The 23,174-nt window shown below is 46.1% G+C and overlaps 1 long non-coding RNA gene across 1 annotated transcript in view; it reads right to left on the bottom strand.

Moving 5' to 3' along the window:
- Window positions 1-13,185: 13,185 nt before the first annotated feature.
- LOC138273830 (uncharacterized) overlaps window positions 13,186-23,174 on the bottom strand; it is a 43,912-nt gene continuing 33,923 nt past the window's right edge. Inside the window, exon 2 of the long non-coding RNA XR_011200297.1 lies at window positions 13,186-14,234. This is a non-coding gene — a long non-coding RNA (uncharacterized lncRNA). The remainder of the gene's footprint in view (window positions 14,235-23,174) is intronic.

Here is a 23,174-nt window from a genome sequence, read left to right as displayed (position 1 = left end):
GAGTGGCACAGCGCCCAGTTGACGAAATTAAGAAGAGGTGGTATGACCTGCGGTCCCGTGCGAAGGAGAGGGTGGCAAGAAGACTGCAGGAGGCCAGGAGCACAGGAGGCGGTCCACCCACAGAGTCACCATCTACCCCGTTAGAGGACCTTGTGGAGTCTACACTCCTCCCTGAAGCAGTGAGTGGGGTCACAGAGATAGGCACCTCCGGCACACCAAGTACCAGCAAAGGTAAGTACAATATTGAATTGTAACCCCATATGTGTATGCACAAAAGCCCCTTAGGAATTAGCAAGTAATGTAAAACATTGTGAGAAGTAGTCAATTCCACATCTTAGAAGCAGCACAACAATGCATTATGGGAGTGGCAGTCCACAACCCAGAGCTGAAAGTAGCACATACAATGTAATTAAGTAGAGCGACACCCAGAGGAACACAACACCCACAACACAGTGAATAGAAGTACCTGTACCTTTATTACCATTGTGTGCCCTTACTTGCAACAAACATAACTGACATGCTGCATATTGTCATTGCAGGTGGGCCAGGCCTAGCAGCCACAGCATGTGCCAGCGTAGGGGAGACTGACACCCATCCAGCCTCAGACTCAAACACAAGTGGGTCTAACACCATTGCGCCACCCCGACGCAGGCCCAGGGCACTGCCACTGCCAGAGCTCAGTCAGGACTCGGATGAGCAGCAGGAAGGGCCACATACACCATCCCCAAATGGCAGGCGCACCCAGATGCAGGAGGCCAGTTTTCAGCAGACCACAGCACCCCGCAGGATGGCGACAAATGCCGGTGCACAGGCGAATGAGGCAGGTGAGGGTCCCACCTTCTTTGGTGGGCTGGAAGCAGCTATGTTGCAGCAGCAGCGCCTACAGAACAAAAAGATCACTGGTTTACAGAAACAAATGCAGCAACATAATGCCAACATGGGGGGCCTGCATCGCCAGCTGTAGTGCCTGAATGCGAATATAGAACAGCTGCATGAGGGACAGGTGCAGGCATCGCAGGACACAATGGAGCTCACTTATGCTGTGCGGGAACTATGCCAGGAGCTGCGCCATGACAGGGTGAGCCACCGCAGACAGGAGCGACGATTCATGAACATGTTCGGGGGATTCTGTCGCTCTGTCAACAGGCTAGCTACTTCAACCTCACTGATTGCACGTCGTGCAGTGGCTGCATAGGTGGAGGCAGCACACAGCAGCAGGGATGTGGCTAATGGACTTGTACAAATCACAAATGTGATTGATAATATCATGGGACAGAGGTCAGCCACACCTAGTGAGCTTGGACTGGGGGACACGGAGGACACTTCCAGCCTCAGCAGCCTAGCTGTACCCGCAATGGACACCAGACGGCGCAGTGCCAGGCACAGCACTGCCCCTGAGGCGGACAATCGAGGTGCCAATGAGGCAACTGGGCACCCGAGTGGTGTGCGTGGCCGCAAAAGAAGTAACTGTAGCGGACAGAGGGGTAATGAGTACACTATGAAGTAACAGTGCATTACTCTGAACTTCTATTGTTTCTATTTTTTAACACACTTTTGTTGCTATTCGTTGGAATACATTACCTGACATTAAGGTAATAAATTTACTTCACTACAGGTACATTTGTCAGTACATTTGTCTTATTCATACTTACATCTGAAATGGTTGTGTGTGATGTCAGCACGCCTTTGCCTTCCCTCTGCTGCACTGGTCCTGTCTGCTGGCTGTAGGGGTGGTATGGGATCATCATCCTCATCAGATTCAGTATCACATATTTCTACAGGTATGCCCCTGGTGGTAGCTATATTGTGCAAGATTGCACAAGTAGCCACTATTCTACATGTGGTCTCTGGGCTGTACTGTAGTGCCCCTCCACTTTTGTGGAGGCACCGGAAGCGACTCTTCAGCAGTCCAAAGGTGCGCTCCACCACGTTGCGGGTCGCCCTGTGTTCTGCATTGTATCTCCGTTCAGCAGGTGTTGCAGGATTGAGGTAGGGCATCATCATGTAGGTGCGCACTGCGTAGGCACTGTCTCCTGGAAGGGACAGAGGGTATGATGAGTAACTGAGCCATCTGACATCAGCACGCCATCAATGCGCCATTGTATAGAGGAAAAATACCTAGTAGATATCCTTCTCCAAACTCCCCAGCTAGCAGTCTTGTGTGAATGCCGCTATGGCGAAAGATGTACGAATCATGTGTGTTCCCTGGGTACCTGGCCACGAGACCAGTAATGATGTAGGAGGCATTGCAAATCACCTGTATATTCATTGAATGTTGGTATTTACGGTTGTGGTGCACATACTCTGTGGCTGATGGTGGACAGATTGCAACATGTGTCCCATCTATGGCACCTAGGACGTGGGGGAACTGTGCTATCTGGTAAAAATCTATTTTTGTATGCTGTATATTCTGTGGGGTGTGGGAGAATCTGATTTACTTGTGTATCCTGCTCAACATGGCGTTGATAAATGCATTGAAAAATCTAGAGAAGGCACTCTGTGATACCCCTCCAGCTGCTGCTATGACCCCCTAATAGCTCCCTGAGGCGAGTAGGTGGAGGGAGCATAATACCTGCACATGGGTGGGTATGCTATGAGTCCTTTGTGTTCTGCGCTGCAGTATGGGTTGTAGCTCAGCTATCAGATCAAGTATCATGGCTGAGTTCAACCTATACCTCTCAAATATTTCCTCCTCTGTCTGGTTAAAAAGTGTAATGCGCACTCTGAAAATGCGCTCCTGTCTCCTCCTCCCTCTCCTCAAACCTGCCAAGATCCTCATCCTCCTCGCCATGACATAGAGTGCAGCCATTGTGGAAAAGGCTCTGATGTATTCAGGGCCTCTTTATATAGGTTGCACCTGGTTACCACCTGGTTTCACTTAGTGGTATTTTGCATGTGCAAAATGCCATTCTGCGAAAAATCGCAATTTGCGATTTCTTGATGCATCTATTTGCGACTTGGATTTTGCGAATTGCATTTTGCGCCTCGCAATTTCCTACTGGAAATACCGAATCGCAAAATGCAACTCGCAAAACCAAGTCACAACGCTAAAAATCACAATTTTTGCGATTTCTTATTTTTGGTCTGCGAATGCCTTTCCTGCATCGCAGACCACGTTTTTGCATTCGCAAACGGCCGTATTTTGCGATTCGCACTGTTTGCGAATGCAAAAAAGTTTCATACATCTGGCCCTAAGCTACCAACAACTGAGAACAGAACAGTCTGCAACCCAACCAAAACCTAAAATATCCAAGCAAAGCAAATAAAATGCACAAAATATCAGCATACAAAGTCCAACTATTTGCTAACAAATTGCTAAAATCCAAATTCAAAAATTAAATATACCTCTCAACAGCAAAGACATATTTTAAACATTTATATAGGAGAATGTTAAGGAAACAATTATTACTAATCAATCAAAAATATAAATCTAACATTAAACAAAATCCAGTGAGACTCAAAAGTAAACGTTGCTTAAATAAATATTAATAAATAAACTAACATTAAATAAATTAATAAATAAACTAATAACTAGTAACTATTAACTAGTAAAAATAACTAACAAATCACACACAAATAACAACTTTCAAAATCACAATATCTGATACAAAGAGCTAAAAAAATAAACACAGTGCATAATGAATTGTAAAACAATGTAATTACACAAAGTACTTTAGAACACAAAAATATTCCCCAGCCATAACACAATAAAATAAAACTTAACTTTTGCAGCCGAAGTCCATGAATTTTTAATAATCCACAAATATGAATGCACACAAAAAGTAGAAGTGCAACCAATAAAATAAAAAATTCAGTGTATACATATTACATGGGAACAACCCAAAGCGCTAAAATAAAATATAAAAAAACACTCCAGAAAACCAAACAATAAAGGAAATTATCAATAGTCTTTGTTAATATATAACTAAGGGCTCGATTAAGAGTTTGACGGTCCGTGGACCACCATAGCTGGGGTCCAACCACTGTCGGGTTGACTGTCAAACCACTGTATTACACTGCATGTGGTCCCATAGAGGAAAGACTGCCATGGTCTTGCCGGCACTGCCAGGTGGTGCAGACCGCTGAGGTGGCAAGATAGCATAATGCACATGTCAGAGGACGGACCGCCAGTGTTCCCTGCCGGACAGATTACGATGATGCTTTCTGCTGACGTGTCCGTGGTGGGCCAACCACCATGTCTCAGCTGGCAGAAAGGGAGGGATATGACGGAAGAAGACACCCGTAGGCAGCGTCGCACATCTTGTGCTGCCATAGAGCCGATCATACACGTCCTGCTGCTGCTCTTGATGGTCAATGACGCCCAAAATCCATGCTGCCTTGGACGCAACCGACAGTAAGGCAACATACCTACCGGTCTCTCCAAACTCCACAGAAATTTTGCAGTCCGCCATCCACCTGCTATGAGGGCTGAGCTCAGTGGACCAAGCAGATCATGTGTGTCCCATCTCGAATGCATACACAATGCATGACACAATTCCAGCCCCATATCGCCCCTTTGGTCATGTAAATCACACTGCACCTCCACATTTGTCAAAATCAGACATGTCTGCACATCTCAGATGTAGGGACAGTGATGAGGAAATACCATTGTCATACAACAGCTAATTCACATCACAAACACACATACAAATAGAAGTGACACCCGCACATTCATCACATGCCATGGCCTGTAGTGATATTGAGGACACATATGCATGGATGTGTCATTTAACACAAACACACCTTTCCATGCAACATCCCTGTAATGGACCCACAGATATCACCCACAGTGCAAGACAATAGAAGGTAATTGGGACACACAATATTTTGAGAGACAACTATCTATAGCCCATAATGTAAACACTGCCTGTAGAATAGGGATGATAGCATCAGGGGACCCAGGAAAGATGCTTCCATGGGACACATTTCACTGTGCACATGGCCCTAAAACACTATTTGTACAGGAACTGGGCCTTCATGTATCTCAGAGACAACCAATAGTATAACCAAGTGACATACCCATCTGCCAAGTTTGTAAGTGCAAGTCAAGCAAGCAAATACAACTTCAACAGAGTGGGTCACACATGTAGATGAACTAGGTGGAAGATGCACACATGATACTGGACACATGGCCATTCAAAGGTATAGCAAGGTAGCACAATTGAATACGATCCATGTGTCCATCCCTGCTCTAAAAGTCAGATGTTGACAAACACAGCAAAATGATCAGCATCCGGGTGAAACAAACAAAACAGTATCCATATATCACTAATTACTCTGGAGCAGCAAAACACTAGAAAAGGAATGGCAGGACAAATGTGTAACAAACCAAACAACATGGTTTATTTGCAATCTCCAAATAAGAGTCCAGGCCAATGGCAAGTCTGTGTCCAAAACACAATTTGCACAATGCTGTGCACCACAGCTTGACTCTGAGCACTGCCACAGGAAACTCCACAGAAAGGGGCATCAAGTGGGCATGCCAGGTACCTCAATCAACACCCTCGGGGTGATGGGGTCAGGTTTGAGAGTTGGGGGTTTGGAATAGAGAAGGGTTGTCTTTGCTTCAGGAGGTGTGGACTTCTTCTTTGACGAAGGATGGGGCATGGCTGGGTCCAGGTGAGGTGGAGGAAGGTGTGACAGGGAAGGACTTGGAGGTGGTAGGGATGGCTTGGGATTTGGGTGGGGTCTTCTTGGTCCAGGAGAGGGTGGATTTAGCAGGGGTAAAGGCATGGACAAACTGGGAACTCTCTTTGGGAAAATGGGTAGGGACATCAGAAGGGGTTAGTGGTTTGGAGGTTGAGGGTGTGGTTGTGCCTGATGTGTGTGTTGTTGGTTCTAGTGTGTGGATGCCTGATATATGTTTGGGTTTGTGGTGTGTGCTTGTCTGCGTTTGTGTTTTTTGGGTGGTAGTGAGGCGGAGGGGATAGGGATGGTGTGTGTTGGGGTGGTGCCTAGAGGTATGGTTTGTGTGATGGGTGGGTGTGCGTCGGTTGGGGTAGTGTTTGGGTGGAATGTTGGGTGTGGTGGTGTGTGTGTGTGGCTGGTGACTGCTTGCATGCTTGTGTGTTGTGTGGTGTTTGTGTTTGTAGGTGCTTGTAGTGGCTGTTGAAGAGTGTGTGCGAAGATGTGTTTATGTGCCTGGGACAGGTAGGGTAACAGTTGAATTTGGTAGGGCAGCAGCAGGTGGTTGGGGGGGAAGGTGGGGTGAGGAAGGCTGCCATCAGTGTGGAGGCCAGAGCCTGAAAAGATCTCTGTAAGCCAGACATGGCTCTATGAATGCCTTCCTGGTACTCAACAGCCTGTTAAAGCTAGTTGCCCTGCACCTGGATGGCATTCAGCATGGCAGCATGACCCACAGAGATACCTCTCATGAGGTCAATAGCCTTCTCATTGAGGGCAGCAGGTGTAACGTGGGCAGGGGGAAGGTGCCTGGCACAAAGGAGACGCCCACTCTCTTGGCTGAGCATGCAGGACCAACTGGGTGGGAGCAACAGAGAGGGTGGCGATAGAACCAGGGGTGCCAGACAATGATGGTATAGATGCAGGTCCTGACGGGTCCACCACCACTAGGGAGTGGCCACTAAAGGACAGATCTAAAGAAAGAGAGCCAGATCCTGTCTTCTCCGTGGCAATTCCCTCACCCTCAGAGCCACTGGGTCCCTCCATGTTGGATGTATCTTGACCGGAGGTACCGTGGCCAGCTGTTTCCCCATAGGTCTCTGCCCTGTCTCCTCTGCTTGGCTGTGATGATGCTGAAATTACAAAGACAGATAGGGTCAATCCATGTGCCTGATCACACTTGAGCAACAGCTGTGATCAACAAACAGTATCATAATGTACAGTAGCTCTCAGACACAAGCTCCATCAAAGTTGCATCAACATTTTCAACACCAATGTGTGAGTTATCAATCAATGGTGACACATTCCTGTCTGGGGCACCACATAAGCTGTATACTCATTGGATATGCCTGAATCCAAAACATAATGGCAGGCACACATCTGTGATGGACTCAGACGTCATTCCATGAAGACAGGTAGACCATGTAGGAAAAAGCAGTATACAAGATATGACAAAAGTGCAACAGTCACCTGCTAACATGTGGGCCCAAGAAATGAGGGCAACAGTGTCTGCACCAAAGTCAGGTCACTGGACATTCCATACTTACCAAGGGAAAGTACTGCTCTGTAACTGCAATTAAAGGACAATGTATGCTATGTCACGTGTATGACAGCCAACATCAAGACATTTAAGACGTTATTACCCTTGACACACTTACGACAAGTGGCTATGGGGTACAGATGCCAACATACTCACGTGAGCAGACACATGACTGAGTACAGTGAGCCATTAGCTCATGTTGATTGATGTTGTGGCTAGCACACTGAAGACAAGTGGATTATTGGGAACAAATAACAACCACATTACCAAACAGCATGAACTGATTGATCACTGTATTCAACCATGTGTCTGCCCAGGAGAGTATATTGGTTATGGACTGTAAACTGTTATGTCCCAGGTCACTGGGACACTAGTCAAGGCACAGCAGCATGCAGTATCTTCCATAGCTACTCAAGCAATAACTCAGCTTGTGTGTCACACATTGCCCATCTCCAATCTCCAGGGGGAGATGGCAGACCCTAACCCATCAATCTGGCAATGTAGCAGCTAGGGATATGTCCAGGACTGACCCCTCGTAGCTGCTGTGCTTCCTTCAAAGGCCTGCCAAGCTCCGAGTAGACCACTGCAAAGATGCGGGCAATCAGGGGGGATCAAGCTCCAGCATGCACCTCGCCCATGTTGGGAGGACACCCCCAGATGGGCCTCAGTAATCTTCTGGGCCCAGCATCTCAGGTCCTCCAACCTCTTGCGACAGTGGGTGCTCCGCCGGTGATGGACCATCAGGGTCGGCACCATCTGGGCGATGGCTTTCCAAATCCCTTGCTTCTGACAGGCGTTGACCTGTATGAGTGCAAAAGAAAAATGAAGAGGTCACAAATCCATTTTCTTGAACAAATGTCTGTGACACACACATTTTCAAAAACCAACTAAAAACAGTTGTATTCGTCATCAGGCCACAAGTGTAAAGCATACTTCGTCATACGCACAGGGACAAAAGTACACCCTTTTCGAGTAATCTGCAGATTAACCCACAACCCTGCTCATGGCCTACACTGATTGAGCAAGCCCACTGACATCAGATAGCGCAGGCACACACACATGTACTGTGATGTGAGCCCCAATGAAACACAACACACCATTGTGACCTTCTACAAGCAAACTCCTTGGCCATGACTGGACAGACACATTTGCATCCAGCCACTTTGACTCAATGCATACAGTCCTTACAGCCAAATACCATAGTACACACCACCTTCTAACACTTAAGTGGCACGGAAAGGGCTGGCATGGGTGTCAGGAAAAGAAGCCTTCCTGTGCATGAGTGGACATGTGGGCCACCCAATGAAATGACACTATCACTCCTGAGTGGGTTTGTGTAGTATGTACTAGTATTCCTGAACACACATTTTACCATATGTTTTATCCCTCCAGAGATGACATTACACTTAGTGAGGTATGCTTTTCTGTTTTGTTGCATGTAATAAAGCCAATGTGTCACATGTAATGCTCTCCCTCAATCTACCAAACTATCTGCACTGTTGATTGGTCATTTGTGAAATACACCTGTACTGTACAAATATGACTCATGAAAAGGTGACAGCAGAGCTGTGTGATTAAGGAGCCTGTCATAAGTCGATGGCACACATTCACATTGGTGTTCAATGGACATATACAGAAGGTCGGGGGAACCTCAGTACCCATTCCCAATGAGGCAAATGCCCAAAGGCATTCTGACCAAGTCTTGACTCTGAAGACTCATTTTTGCCACATTCAAGGTTCTGCAGGTTTAGATGGAGTGGGCCCAGGGCAACAGTTGCACAGCCACAGTAACTCTGCCCCAGCCTGGTCTATCTCATATACTGGGAGTAAATCTAACAGTCCTTGTCATCTGCAGGCTGAGCATACAGAACCTACAGGATACTCACAGTTCCATCAATTTATAGCATTACAGTACATCCTGTGCACATCCTTTGTGAGTACAGGGTTGTGTGGCACTCTGAAGTGCACAGTGAGTTTAACATGTTTCTCAGACAGCAGTTTGCCAAGGCCAGATCTGTCCTGAGTGTTCAGTGGGAAAATGCACATTGATGAAAAGGTCCTCATAAGACTTGTACATCATACATGCACAGCTCCTGCTGTAATGCAAATACACGTTACATCAATGTATTCCTGTAAAGTCTGCTTGCCAAGATATATGTATGCAACAGAAGGGTAGATTTATGCCTTATCACACAACACAATGGTAATGTATCTTACACAGAGTACAGCTCTTCACTACCAGCACCATCAACATCCTAGGTATGGATCCCAAAATGTGACAACAGGCACCCCTTAGAAATCACTGGCACTCAGAGGCCCTGGAAGGAACAAATGATGATGAACAGAGGCAATGTAAGGGATCAGGCTTCTGCCATTTTGGCGGTTGCAACAACAATATTGGGGCCTGTAAAATGCATCACAACATCTATAGAGGTGTCAGAACCTCTCAACATATGTTAAGCACCCTTGTTCTGTAGATTCAGGTACACAATCATGAGTGTAGTGTGTTGCTGGTCATAGATGGCATAAAATGACGGTTCCTGGTTCACCGTTGGTGACAGTATTTATTTTGGTAGAAAGAGACCATCAAATTTAGAGTGGCACATGAGAAGCACATAAATGGGTAATGTCCAAATCCATGTTGTAGATACATGTGAAGATAGCTCTGGGGGTCACATTTGGGCCTTAAGCATTTCACAGTTTGGATGTATAATGGGTGTAATGTCAATCCAGTCATTCATGCTTTGTCACATGGACTTTTGTTGTATACATCATGTATGCTTGTGTGTACACATTTACTAATGCTCCAACTCATCTGATGCCACAAATAGGTACGTTGGGAGAGGGAGGAGGCGACAAGCTCCAGTCTTCTGTCCACTGCCAAACCTTTAAACCATGGAAGAACATCAGGTTATCAAACTCTTCTGTCTGACTCTGCAAACTATTGTGGATTTATGTTGCCAGATGGAGTCCAAAATAGTAACCTGAAAACACTAACTCAACAAGCATACCACTCCTTGTGAGACTCACAGCAGTTTTACACTTCCTGGCCACAGGATCCTTCCAACATACAGTGGGCATATCTTGTGGCATGTTCCAACCTATGTTCAGTGGTGTATTAAGAGATGTCCTATCAATCAATCAATCTATTAGTGATTTGTTAAGCGCTCTACTCACCAAGCAGGATCTCAAGGCGCTGGGGGGGGGGAGGTGCTACTCCTCGAAGAGCCAGGTCTTGAGGTGCTTCCTGAAGGTCAGGAGGTCCTGGGTCAGACGTAGGTTGACGGGGAGGGTGTTCCAGGTTTTGACAGCAAGGTGGGAGAAGGATCTACCGCCAGATGTGGTGCTGTGTCTGTGGGGGACGGATGCAAGTGCGAGATTGGCCGAGCAGAGCTGGCGTGTAGGGATGTGGAAGTTGAGACTCTCTTTGAGATAGGCCGGTCCGGCGTCGTGGAGAGCTTTGTGAGCGTGGATCAGGAGCTTGAAGACGATCCTTTTGTTAACAGGAAGCCAGTGGAGATCTCTGAGGTTTGCTGAGATGTGTTCATGGTGAGGGAGGTTGAGGATGAGTCATGCTGAGGCGTTCTGGATGTGCTGGAGTTTCTTCTGGAGGTTGGCCATTGTTCCCACGTAGAAGGCATTGCCGTAGTCCAGTCTACTGCTGACGAGGGCGTGTGTGCCGTTCTTCTGGTTTCCACAGGGATCCATCTGAAGGTCTTGCGAAGCATGCAAAGGGTGTTGTAGCATGAGGATGAAATGGCATTGACTTGCTGGGTAATGGAGAGAGAAGAGTCCATTATGAAGTTGAGGTTGCCTGCGTGGGTGGTGGGCTTTGGAGCTGACCCCAAGGTGGCAGGCCACCAGGAGTAGTCCCATGCTGATCTGTTGGGGCCGAAGATGATGATCTCAGTTTTCTCTGAGTTTAGCTTGAGGCAGCTTTCTTTCATCCAGTTGGCGATGGCGTGGAGTCCAGTGTGGAGGTTGTTCTTAGTGGTTGCGGGGTCCTTCGTGAGAGAGAGGATGAGCTGAGTGTCGTCTGCGTAGGAGACAATGTTGAGGCACTGCTGAAACACATTGACAGCTATATCAGGCTCCCAAGACGTGAGGATTTGGCCAATGTGAAGGCTGACTTCTATGGTTTTGCTCGCCTCCCACATGTGGGAGCCATTGATGGGTCACATGTTGCCTCGGCGCCACCACAAACCAGTGAACAAGTCTATTGAAACAGGAAAGCTTCCATTGTATCAATGTGCAAGTTGTCTGCTTGGCAGACCTCTACATCTCAAATCATTTTGCCCGCTTACCTCGAACAGCCTATGATTCCTTTGTAATGTAGAACAGCACCATAACCCAGCTGATGTCACAACTGCAACCAGAGAGGGACTGGCTGGTTGGTAAATCATACCTGTCCTGATTTTGTGTGTGCAATGTCAGGTGCTACAATAATGAAGTGAGTGACTCATTGTGGCACCCATGTCTTATTCTACAACAGGAGACAGAGCATACCCAAACTGTCTTTGGTTGTTAACACCGCTGAAGAATCCAACTACGCCAGGGGAAGATCACTTCAAAGCGGCCCATAGAAGAACACAATTGGCAGCGGAGCGGACTTATGGGCTCCTGAAGGCCTGATTTAGATGTCTGGACAAGACTGGCAGAGCTCTCCTCTACTCACCCAGGAAGGTGTGTCAGATCACCGTTGCATGCTGCATGCTCCATAACATTGCCCTGCAGAGGACTATCCCTTATGTCCCAGAGGAAGGGGAGCCTGTGGTGCCACCGGGTGAGCGTCCTGGAATGCCAAATGAAGATGATAGTGGTGAGGTGGAAGGAGCTGACTTGCAACAAGATCTCATTAACAGCTTCTTCTCATGAGTGTAGTTCATGAGATGTCATGACTTTGACTGTACAATAAACTGTTATTGTGATGACATATGGAGTATCTTTTTAGAGATAGCCATGGTGCCAATGCAAAATATGCAAAAGGATGTTTGATCAGCAAGCTTTTTACACAATCACATTGATGCTGTTGCTTTTTTTGTGTCTGTTTTTTCTGACTGACTTTGTTGTCCAGACGTTTGCTATGTGACTTGTGCCAGATGTATGTTTTTGTGACTCCACTCCTTGGTTTGTTCTTTGTTCAGGTACCTTCACCATGACATCTTCATTTCGGCATTTCAGAGTTGTGACATTGGCATGTATATCGTGCTGTTGGGACATACAAAGTGGACGTGGCTGTTCCCTGGGAATGTCCATCACAGACTTTGGGTGTAGATGGCCTACATCAAGACAACTAGCACAGTGATAGGATGGAAGTACAGAAGACACCATTGGAATTGTTCATTCTTGTATGGTGGCCATGAGGCATCATGTGTGCCATCATGTGCTGAGTCAAAATGTTGTGATAGGACACTTTCTGTCAGTCCCCCTTCACATTGCCTAACAGTCTTTTGGTATGAACTGTGTCTGGCTGTTGATGTGTTTGATCATTGTTGGCCAAAGTGCCCGTGGCACATCAATGTCAATTTGTTATGTCATACCACCAGATGCTAAATGTAATGGCCCTTTGATCATGTACTGGCATACTGCCATCAGTCTGGGTATTGCATCCCATGAAGTCTGTTTTCTTTTGAGAGACAGGTGATCTGGCTCCAGCTGATGACATCAACCATATCCAGTTTTTACCTACGTGTCAGGACACTGTTTGTTATGTCCATTACCACAATGTTCTGGGTGTCTGTACCATTATATTGGTGGTTTACACAGTCTGCTATGGTAATGTCTCACTTTCATACTTACTGACATCTTGACTGCCTATGTGCTAAACAATGTGACAAGATTACTTTTGCAACAAGACACTCATACTTATGTGTTGGTGTGTAAGGGTTATAATCCTGAGGTGGACACTGTGTACCCTCTACATATCCCTGCTTACAAAAGTAGCTTGTATCTGCATCGTATGGTGACCATGGTCTCACATATCAACATAGGAAGATGTGAAATTAAAGACAGCAGATAATGAGTTTGTGACAAGTCTATTTATTTCAGTGCACAAACAGAAACAAAATTGGGACAGACATGAAAATAAAAATAAAGTGAAGGGTCAGTCATGGTGCATGAAATCATTGGAGTAGATGCCACACCATTGGAAGTCCAAAGTCCAGAGTACTCCTCCTATTGGAAATGGAAAGTGGTTCTGGATCAGTCAACAAAGTGAATGTGTGGCACACAAAGGAGGACATTGTGGAAGAGGTCACTTGCTGGCAGTGGTGAGTGTCTTGCCATTCGCACCTGCTGGAATCTTTGGTGGATGTCCTTGTTTGCGAGGGGCGGGATCATCTGCTGCAGAGGCAGGGGTGTTTGAGGCTGGTTGTACCTCAGGCAGGGTCTCCCTACCTGTAGGTGCCACAGATGTACTTGGCTGTGATGTATTTGCCTCATAGGAAGGGGTAGATGGTTGAAGTGAAGCCCTGGTCATGGTGGTGTTGATGTCCCTCAGAACCCTGTTAGGATACCCATGTTGTCGTTGTGGGCATCCATATTGTCTATCGTGACCATCTGCAGCTGCAGAATGTCCATGAGTTCAGTCAACACCTGGCCCAATATGCCTTGGGACTCTTGATAGACCCCCCTCCAAGATGTGACTGATGGTGTCCTGGCCAACAGCAGCCCCAGTGGCCTCACTCCACTGGCCAACAGCATCCCTCCCACGCACCCTACCCCCACAAGATTGTGCCCTTGGCACAGGGTGCCCTCTCCAACTGAGTCCTGGACCCTCAGTGTCAGGATTGTTAAGTTCAACGTCAGTATCCAGGACTTGGGCGTACAAGATGGTGGAAACAGTGCTAGGTACACCGGTTGGGGAGCTCATAGTTGCCTGTGATGTCGATGCAACAGGGTTTGGGAGATGACTTTGTGGCCACAGTGAAAATCACTGTTGCCATCTGACCAGGTTGCCCAGGATGATCCTCCAGGTCAACAAGTCCAGGAATGTTGCCATCACTGAGTGCTTCATCCAAGTGGGGAGTATAAGTCTGTTGGGTAGCCTCTGTGTGCCCAGTGGCAGCTCAACCTGTTGATGAAGGAAGTACATTGTTACTGGTTGAGGTGTACCACCAACCTCTACAGCTTTTGTGTTACAGTAAGCAGTGACTTTCGACATTCTTAAGTAGTAGGTTCACCTTTTGTGCCATGTTACCATGGTATCTGAGAATTTTACATGACATGTGCAAAGCTTGCCTAAACTATTAGACTCAAGCATCTCATGAGATGTGTTGATCATTTGCACTTTGGATGATGGACTGTAAACAATATCTTACCAACTGTGAAGCCAACGCAGTATAGTATCAACATGTGCCTTTGATCATTTGGAGGCCTAGTTGAGTGAGATACAGGCAAACACAGATGGTTGTTGTGTATGTCACCACATTCATCATGTGTGCAGTGATGTGTCAGTGTGTTTGCTGCCACTATCAATCTGATGATGCAGCTTAAGGCCACAAGAACACTTGATGCACATACTTGGGAAATTGTAATTCCCATCCTCAATAGTGTTATCTTGGGTAGTAGGTCACGATGGAGCTAGGTAGACAGGCACACCTCTGAGTTGAGAAAGATCTGTATATTGCTCACTCACAGAAGTTGCAGAAACAGGGCTTGTTGGGCTTTGTAGTCAAGTCACTCCCTCTACTTCCTACCACTTGACAAATGGAATCCTCCTAGATGAGTACACTTCAATTCAGAGTTAAGAAACAGGGGTATTTGCATAAGTGGACCCTGTGCTGGTGTTTGGAGTTACAGACACAAGGCCTCCTGGGAGTTGCAGTCTTGTCACTCCCTCTGCTACACACACCATACAAATGGTATCCTCCCAGGTGAGTACACTTCAATTGAGAGTTAAGAAACAGGGTATTTTGACAAGTGAACACTGGGCTGGTGGTTGGGATTACAGACACAAGGCCTCCTGGGATTTCCAGTCCAGTCACTCTCTCTACTTCCCACCACTTGACACATGTTGGGTATTACATATCTGTATGCAGACTGCATTTAGGTTTTAACATACATACACATGTTGGCACATACCATGAATCATGGAGTGTTTTTTTGATATTGAAAAACTTACAGGCTCCATGTGGACGTATGGCATGTGATGGGCTTTGGTAGCTGTGATGTTGGGTCCAATAATGCACATTAACACTATTAAAACTCAGATACTCTTGGTATTGAATGTTGGTTAAGTACACAAACAAGATTTTGGCAACAGCTGAGCTGCGAGCATGCAGGACATTGCAGTTTCGCAACAGTTTTTGTGTTGTAACTTACCAGACTCCACTCCCACAGGTATTCTTGCCAAGCCCTGAGGATACAGGATGGCCAAGACTTTCTCCTCCCAGGGAAAAAGTCTCAATGGGGCACTAGGAGGGCCACCGCCAGTCTTGTTGACCTCCAGCTGCTGCCTAGAGACCAGGGAATGGACCTTTGCCCTCAGGTCATTCCACCTCTTCCTAAAGTCCTCCTTTGTGGGCAGGGTGGTGCCTACAGCATTCACTCTGTCGACTATCCTTTGCTACAGTTCCAAAATTGTGGTTCTACTTTTATGATTTCATCCACCATGCCCCTCAACTCATCTTCGTAAAAACAGAGATTTTTGGAACGTCACATGGTGGGCACCTAAGTGGGTGACAGAGACTTACTTAACAGGGGAAGGGCAGTAGAGAGTGGATGAACAACTGTATGCAGGGCCTTAAATGGGATGGTGAGAGAAAAAATAATAGGATTTAGGCTGGGACCAGATAATGGGCAAGTTTAAAGCCAAGCTTGTGTAGAGCTTAGCCCGACTGGAGGAAAGGTTGTACCACTTCTCAAAATGCTCCCAGTATATCTGCCATCTCATGGGCTGCAGTGAAGCAGGTAGACCCCCTTAGAATAACTGAGACTGCTGACATTGTAGGCCGTTTTGATATCAACAGTAACTCCATGACTAAGACATCCCAAAGTACTGTAGTGCAGCCTTCCCGGTCAATATGCCCTGTGGGACATGTGGACATTCTTTCATCTGATGACAACATGCAGCAGGGACCTCAGCTAGTATACTGGGGCAGTTTGAGTAAGAATGGTTCAGGGGGGCTTCTAGTTGGGATAACGGGCTGCCACACCTCTATCTACTGCCAAAATGTAGTCCCTATGTTGCTGTCATGAAGGTGGTCCCACACCAAGGAGTCCACTGAAGCTCTGAAAAACAAAGTTTGCCAATGGCTGTACACCAATTATGATCTTAATGTTAATAGATATAAGGATATTTTGTTTGTAAGAAGGATGGGGTGGGTAGGCCCCTATGTCAAGTCTTCTAATGGGAATTGTGTAGTTGTTAATTGTAGAACACCCAGTTTGGCTAACCGCCTGGCAGCTGGCCCAACCTGGTTCGTCCAATGGGCTCTGGCATTGTCATTAGGCACCTGGGATTCTTTTATAGGCATTTACAGACATGTAACATGGCAGGGCCAGAGCTTGAGCCATGGGGGATGTTCCAACAAGCAATTCCCACATTTATCAGGTTTTTTCCCCTGTCTGGTTTGGATGATAACGACTGACTGCAACTGCCCACCCCAGGGTAGGAGGCTCGTTGGTATAACTGAGGGTGTGACTCGCTTAGATGAGAATGCTACAAGGTATCTTAGTTGGAATGTAGCAGGTATCATGGCTAAAGAATTAGGGCCTCATTACAACATTGGCGGGCGGCTACTGCCGCCCGCCAAGCTGTAACCGCCGGGCGGCCGCACTCCCGCAGTGCCCATTTGGACATCACCGCCGGCCCAGCGGGGATGTGGGCCGCAACATGGGAGCCGCATTTGGAGCCGCGGTGTTGCGGCCGTGCGACGGGTGCAGTTGCACCCGTCGCGCTTGCCGCATGGGGCTCTGTCAGGGGGCCCCTGCACTGCCCATGCACGGCCCGTGCCAGGGGCCCCATGACTCCCCGTACCGCCAGCCTCTTCCTGGCAGTGCAAACCGCCAGAAACAGGCTCGCTGCCCTGGTGGATTATCACCGCCAGGACTAAAATGGCGGTATACCGCCGGTCCCGGCGGTGCGACCGCGGCGCTTCCGCCGCGGTCGTAATACGCCTGGAAGCACCGCCAGCCTGTTGGCGGTGCTTCCGTCGTTTTAGCCCTGGCGGTCCCGTACCGCCAGGGTCAAAATGACCCCCTTAGTCCCTAGGTGGGTAAATTTTGATGTAATCTTGCTGCAGGAGACCTGGGCGCAGGAGTACTTTACCCTAGATGAATATGAAGCTTTTGTTGTGCCGGCTCTTCCCTCTCATTGCTCATGGGCCCAAGAAGGTCTTGCAACCTTGTTTCGTATCAATACGATTTATAAGGTAACTCCTGTTCCATTAAGGCACCATGGGATCCAAATTCTGTGGGTTTTTGTCTCCAAGGAATTTAATTTTTATGTAGTAAATTTTTACAACGCTGTTTGTGTCAGTTCTTGAGTCAAGGTCCCTTTCCAAATTTAAATCTTTTAACATATTTGCTGGGGGATGATTTTAATGCCAAGATGTGCCTCAACTGTATCAGTCTAAACCCATTTTCTGGTTGAAGACACTCCACTTTGCTCCTGGTCATCAGACACCAGAGGGAGACAGCTCCTATATACGACTGAGACATTTGACTTGTCCAATGCTCTGGCGAGTGGGGTGGGTTTTGTTGGCCAACAACCAACTTTCACTGGCTGGGGTAGAGGCTCAGTCATCGACTATGTCTTTGTTGCTAGGTCCCTTGAACGTAAACTTAGATTTGGTGTGGTCCATGAAACCTGTTTTATTGACCACAACCCTATTAAGGTTAAGCTGTCCATTGCAGGGAGTGGTCTTGCAGATTCGTTACCAGCTCTAAAGGACCTGGCTACGAAAGATTATGGCCACAGAGTCAAATGGCGTCATATTTCCATCCCCTCTGTGTTGGAGGCCCCTGTCACCTCTAACCTTTTATTGACTACAGAGACTTTGTTGAATCCAAGAACCTCAGCAGGTAGTATCTTAGAGGACTCTTGGTTGCTAATTATTTCTGTGAATGCCATTACGCTAGAGCTGTCCTACCCTAGCAGACACCACAAGAGGGGATGGTTTGATAAAAACTGTAGGGTTGCTGATTGACAACTTCATGACAACCTCAATGCCATCCCCAGAGATCGGCAAACTATTTCTTTGGCCAAAGCCATTTATAAGAAAGCCATTAGAGCCAGGAAGTTGTCTCTGAAAGAGGACTGCTGGGAGCTCCTTATATGTACATGTCATAACAGGGACTCCAAAGGCTTCTGGGAAGTGGCCAATAGCAAACAGGCTACCTTCAGCCCCAAAGATGATATTGGTTCCACCATTACCCCTTTACAGTGGCTGGCACATTTCAACAAGATATATGCTCTTTAGAAGAGTAGTAGCTTGTTTGATCTCACACCAGCTCACTGCCTTTTTCCAATATTTTGTTTGAGTTAGAGGAAGTCTGTCTAGCTATTTTGGCCAGTCTCTCCAATGAGGTACATGAGTCAGATGGTTTCCCAATGGATCTTTGTAAGGTGGATATTATACTTTGGGCTCCAACCCTGACCAACATCTTCAAAGCCATCTCATTAGAAAATAGTTCCAGCTCGTGGAAGTCAACAATAATAGTTCCCATCTTTAAAAAGGGCAATAGACAGGACCCGGCATGTTACAGGCCTGTTTCCTTACTGGACTCCATGGTCAAATTCATAGGCTGGGTTATCTTGCAATGCATAGAGTACTGGGTGCAAACTAATAACATTCTATGCCCAGCACAGTATGGGTTCAGTTAAGGGAGAGGCACAATGGAGCAATGCCTGAATATGAACCTCTCAATTAGTAAATACATGGTTGTCAAGAAGGGAGCGCTTTATTTGGCATTTATGGATGTGAGTGGTGCTTTTGACAGGGTTAACCGGTCCAAATTATGGGCTATACTGGCCACTCTTGGTTTGCCGCAGCAACTGGTGGACTTTCTGCGGGCCCTCTATTGAGGCGTAAATGCTAGTGTTAGGTTCAGGAAGGGAGGGGAATGCACAGGTTCTTTCAGTAGTCCTAGGGGGTTTCGGCCAGGTTTGTTTATTAGCACCCTTTCTGTTTCTTCTTTTTATCAATGGACTCAGTTCCTTTCTTGCAGAGAATGGGAGAAATATGCCTATGGTAAAATTGTCACCTTTGCCATTACTAATATATGCTGATGATGCTGTCCTCCTTTTCTGCACCCCTAATGGGCTCAAGTGCTTGGTCGATTTATTTATGGAGTTTATGGACAATCCGGACATGGATACAAATGTTTGAAAGACTCATTACACGGTATGTGGGAAGCGTCCTGTCAAGTCACGACCTATTACCATTAAGGGGAAGTCCTCAGTGAGGTGGCTGCCTTCCCCTACCTATGGGTAACTTTCGACGATCTCAGAACCTGCACTGCCTGTCTTGAGAACCGATGTGCATGGTTCAACCAAGTCTGTGGCTCCCTTTTTAAATTTATCTTTACAGTGGGCAGCAAACCCATTGAGCCACTTTTACAGAATTATGAAATGAAGTGCTGACCTGTGCTGCTGTATGGGGCTGCAATATGGGGTACAGGGATTGCTTGGAAATTCAGCAGGAGGAAATTCATTTTTGTAGGAGGTTGCTAGGTTTGGGTCCTACTGCTGCTGCCTATTTTGTGCATGAAGAGCTGGGTCTGGGCTATGCCGAGGATCGTGCTACTGTTGCCTCACTGCTTCTGTGGGTTGCTGTATGGTGTTGTGAGTGTACTGAATTCAAAAGAGACATGATAAGAGGATTGCCTGGGCTGTGATAATGGCCATAGAATTCCATGGCTCAGTCATGTGAAGAGGGCGGCTGAGACCTTGGGCCTGCCTGAAATGTTTCACACCCCATGCTTACTCAGCAAAAGGGATGATTAAAGAGCTAAGAAACTTTTTTCCGATGCTAGGGAGAGAAGAGAGAAAATGATTTTGGGCAGGGCAATCTTGTCAACACTCTGACAAATTTAAGAGCGCCTAGTGCCTCTTTGCGCGACATTAGCATCATTTTTATTGATGCTAATGTGGCCCAATGAGGCCAAAATCGTTGCGCCAAATTTACAAAGTACGCCATGCATGCATTGCAGCACTTTGTAACCCTTTGTGCTACATTATGCCTGCGCCAGGCATAATGTATGCAAAGGGGGCGTTCCCTCATTGGGGGGGGGGGCAAAAAAATGATACAAAGAAATCTAGGAGATTTCTTTGCGTCATCTTTTTGGCTTTTTTAATGCCTGCTCAGAGCAGGCGATAAAAAAGGGAGGCACACCATTGTTTACAATGGGCCTCAATGGGCTTTGCAGGAATAGCATCAACATTTTTTACCCTAAGTCTGCAAACCTCAGAACTAGCATCACAAATTTTGACGCTTGTTCCCTAACTACCGTTATAGTGCACCGTAACATAGATACGGCGCACACATGGTGGCGTTAGGGGGGCGCTAAGGAGTGCAAGAAAAGTGGTGCTGCAGTGGGTGAAATGCCATTTTTCTTAAATCTGGCCCTGTGTGTGGCCTCGAACCTTATGTCACCTGGGTTAGACGGCCCTGGGAAAGATCTCTCCTTATGAGTTTCCGCATGGACTTCATTCGCTCATGTATTTGCTTCCCACCCAGCAGTATGCACCATCTTCCATAAAGGCTGGAGGGAGCAACACTTGTGACTGTTGCTCCCTCCAGACCTTGGCACATCTGGTCCTCTTTTGTGAGTTGTATGATCTCTGCCGACAAAGGTATCAATTGCCTATTCTTAAGGCTAGGGGTTTTCATCAATACAGACCATCACTTTTCCATCTGTAATTGTTGGGTGACCAGGTTGTGGGCTCTGCGGTTTGTAAATTTTTTAAAAGTGCTTGATTCCAGAACAAGGGTAGAAATCCATAAATCAATGTGGGGTCCTTTTATGTACTTATATGAACCATTTATTTTTTTATGCTATATATTGCCTGATGCCTGTGCTATTTTATGTTGGTTTTATTCTTTTATGATTACATAATTATAATCAAAATAAAGATGAATCAATCAGCCAATGCCCACTCCAACCTAAACCACATTAGGGAAGTTGTTTGCCTTTGAGGGCGGGTAAATTAGCATTCACACTCAAATCTATGCCACAATGGGGAAAATATTGGACTTTGACGGGAGTAGGTTTAATATTCCCACTTCATTCTAAACAGCATTGGGGAAAGTGTTGAACTTTGAGGAGGGTGAATTTACTGTTCCGATTCCAATCTCAACTAAATTGAAAATTGTTGGACTTTGAGGACAGTAGATTTACTACTCCCACTCTAATCTAAAAATGTTTTTTTCACAAATCCCGAAAACTGTAATAATTAAAACAATGACTTAAAAAAATAATACTCTTTAAAAGAAAAACCATTACATTCAAATCAACATCTACAACTATTATTATTGTATAAAGAAATAAAAATATATTAAAATATACACACATTTTAAATTATTCAAAAATATTTGGCTTCATCAAGATCCTACAGCAGGAAATGCTTTCATCAGCCATCCAGATGTCAGCAGAAACATTTTTCTTTCAAGTCATGAAACAAAGAGTTTGCTGTGAAGGTCCCTGAGAAGCAAAAGCAAAGGTCTTGAGAAAAGTAGAAGTCTTGACTATTGCAGGTATAGCTTTGTATTACCTGTACAAGATCAAATATAGATGTTCCAGAAAGCATGGAAACAATCTACTTCAGATTGTTGGGTGCTTCAAGTCATCACAAAGGGGTACAAAATAGAGTTTGTTTCCCTCCCTCTAGACTTGATTGTCCAAGCTACACTTTGGCATGGTTGCCAAAAAAAGAAAAAGTTTTTTTCCTGAATTGTTTCATGGGCTGTTTACTTGAAGAAAGGGCCAGCTCTGTTTCCATGGAAAGAAAAAGGAAAGAGAGTGTACCTGCTTATTTTTGTTGCTCCCAAGGTGTCAGAAGGGTACATGATAGTGATTTATCTAAAGAATGTCAATTGTTGGGAGAAAGTGTCTCACTTCAAAACGGAGACCTTCCAGAGAATTAGTTCCTTGGTCCTCTGCAATGTGTGAAATAGACTTGATGAAAGACTTAGTGAATGTTTACTTTCACATAACAATAGCCGAAAGCCATCAATGCTTTTGACGCTTTGTGTTCATGGGAATAATCATCAATATTGGGTTTTCTTCATAATGGGTGAGATAAATTTGATTCAACAAAATTGGAATGAACAGGTGAATGGTTCATATATTTGATTGGGTATAGAGTTGACAGTAGGTTGTGTCACAAATTGCAAAGGTTTTAAATTCATAGTCTCACATTCATGAATTTGCTTTATTGCTTTCCAGGTGGCCTTTTACTCTGCATGGCCGCTCATTGTTCTTGGGGTTGTCAGGCTTCCCATAGCCATCTTGCACACTTTGGTAGATAACCAGGTGAGTATAAGGAACAAAGAAATAATAAACAAATAAAGAACCAAAACCCTTAAAGAGGGAAAACACTATCTGCAGAGTCTATTTTTTTACCTGTACGTGTGAACGTGCTTACTCTCTTACATATTGTTGTGCCTTTTCCTCCATGAGTTTATTTCCTCACGAAGAGTTGGATCCTTTCCTCTTTTATGCTCATATTACTGCAGTAGTTGTTTGTCACCTTCCTTGCCTTGAACTATAGCCTTGTTGTTAGGACCACCTCTCCAAAACACAATTAAGGGGCTGATTATGAGTTTGGCGGTCTGACAGTCGGACAGCCAAACCCACCCATAGGGATGAGGCCTCCATCAAGCCAATGGCCTCACCTCTCGTCCTATTAGGATGTTTCCACCGGGCTGAAAGTCAGTCTGGTGGAAACAGTCAGGGGACATTGGCCTTGGCTCTCCTCACCAGGATCATAATTTGGTGGTTGGACTGTCAGGAGTGCTCAGCCCCTAAGACAGGGAAAGAAAAGAAAAATAAACTATTTGAGGGGAGC

This window comes from Pleurodeles waltl, chromosome 2_2, assembly GCF_031143425.1.
Source record: "Pleurodeles waltl isolate 20211129_DDA chromosome 2_2, aPleWal1.hap1.20221129, whole genome shotgun sequence".
NCBI lineage: Eukaryota > Metazoa > Chordata > Amphibia > Caudata > Salamandridae > Pleurodeles > Pleurodeles waltl.
The sequence above is the reverse complement of the archived record's forward strand: the minus strand, read 5'-3'. Positions and strand labels throughout refer to the sequence as shown.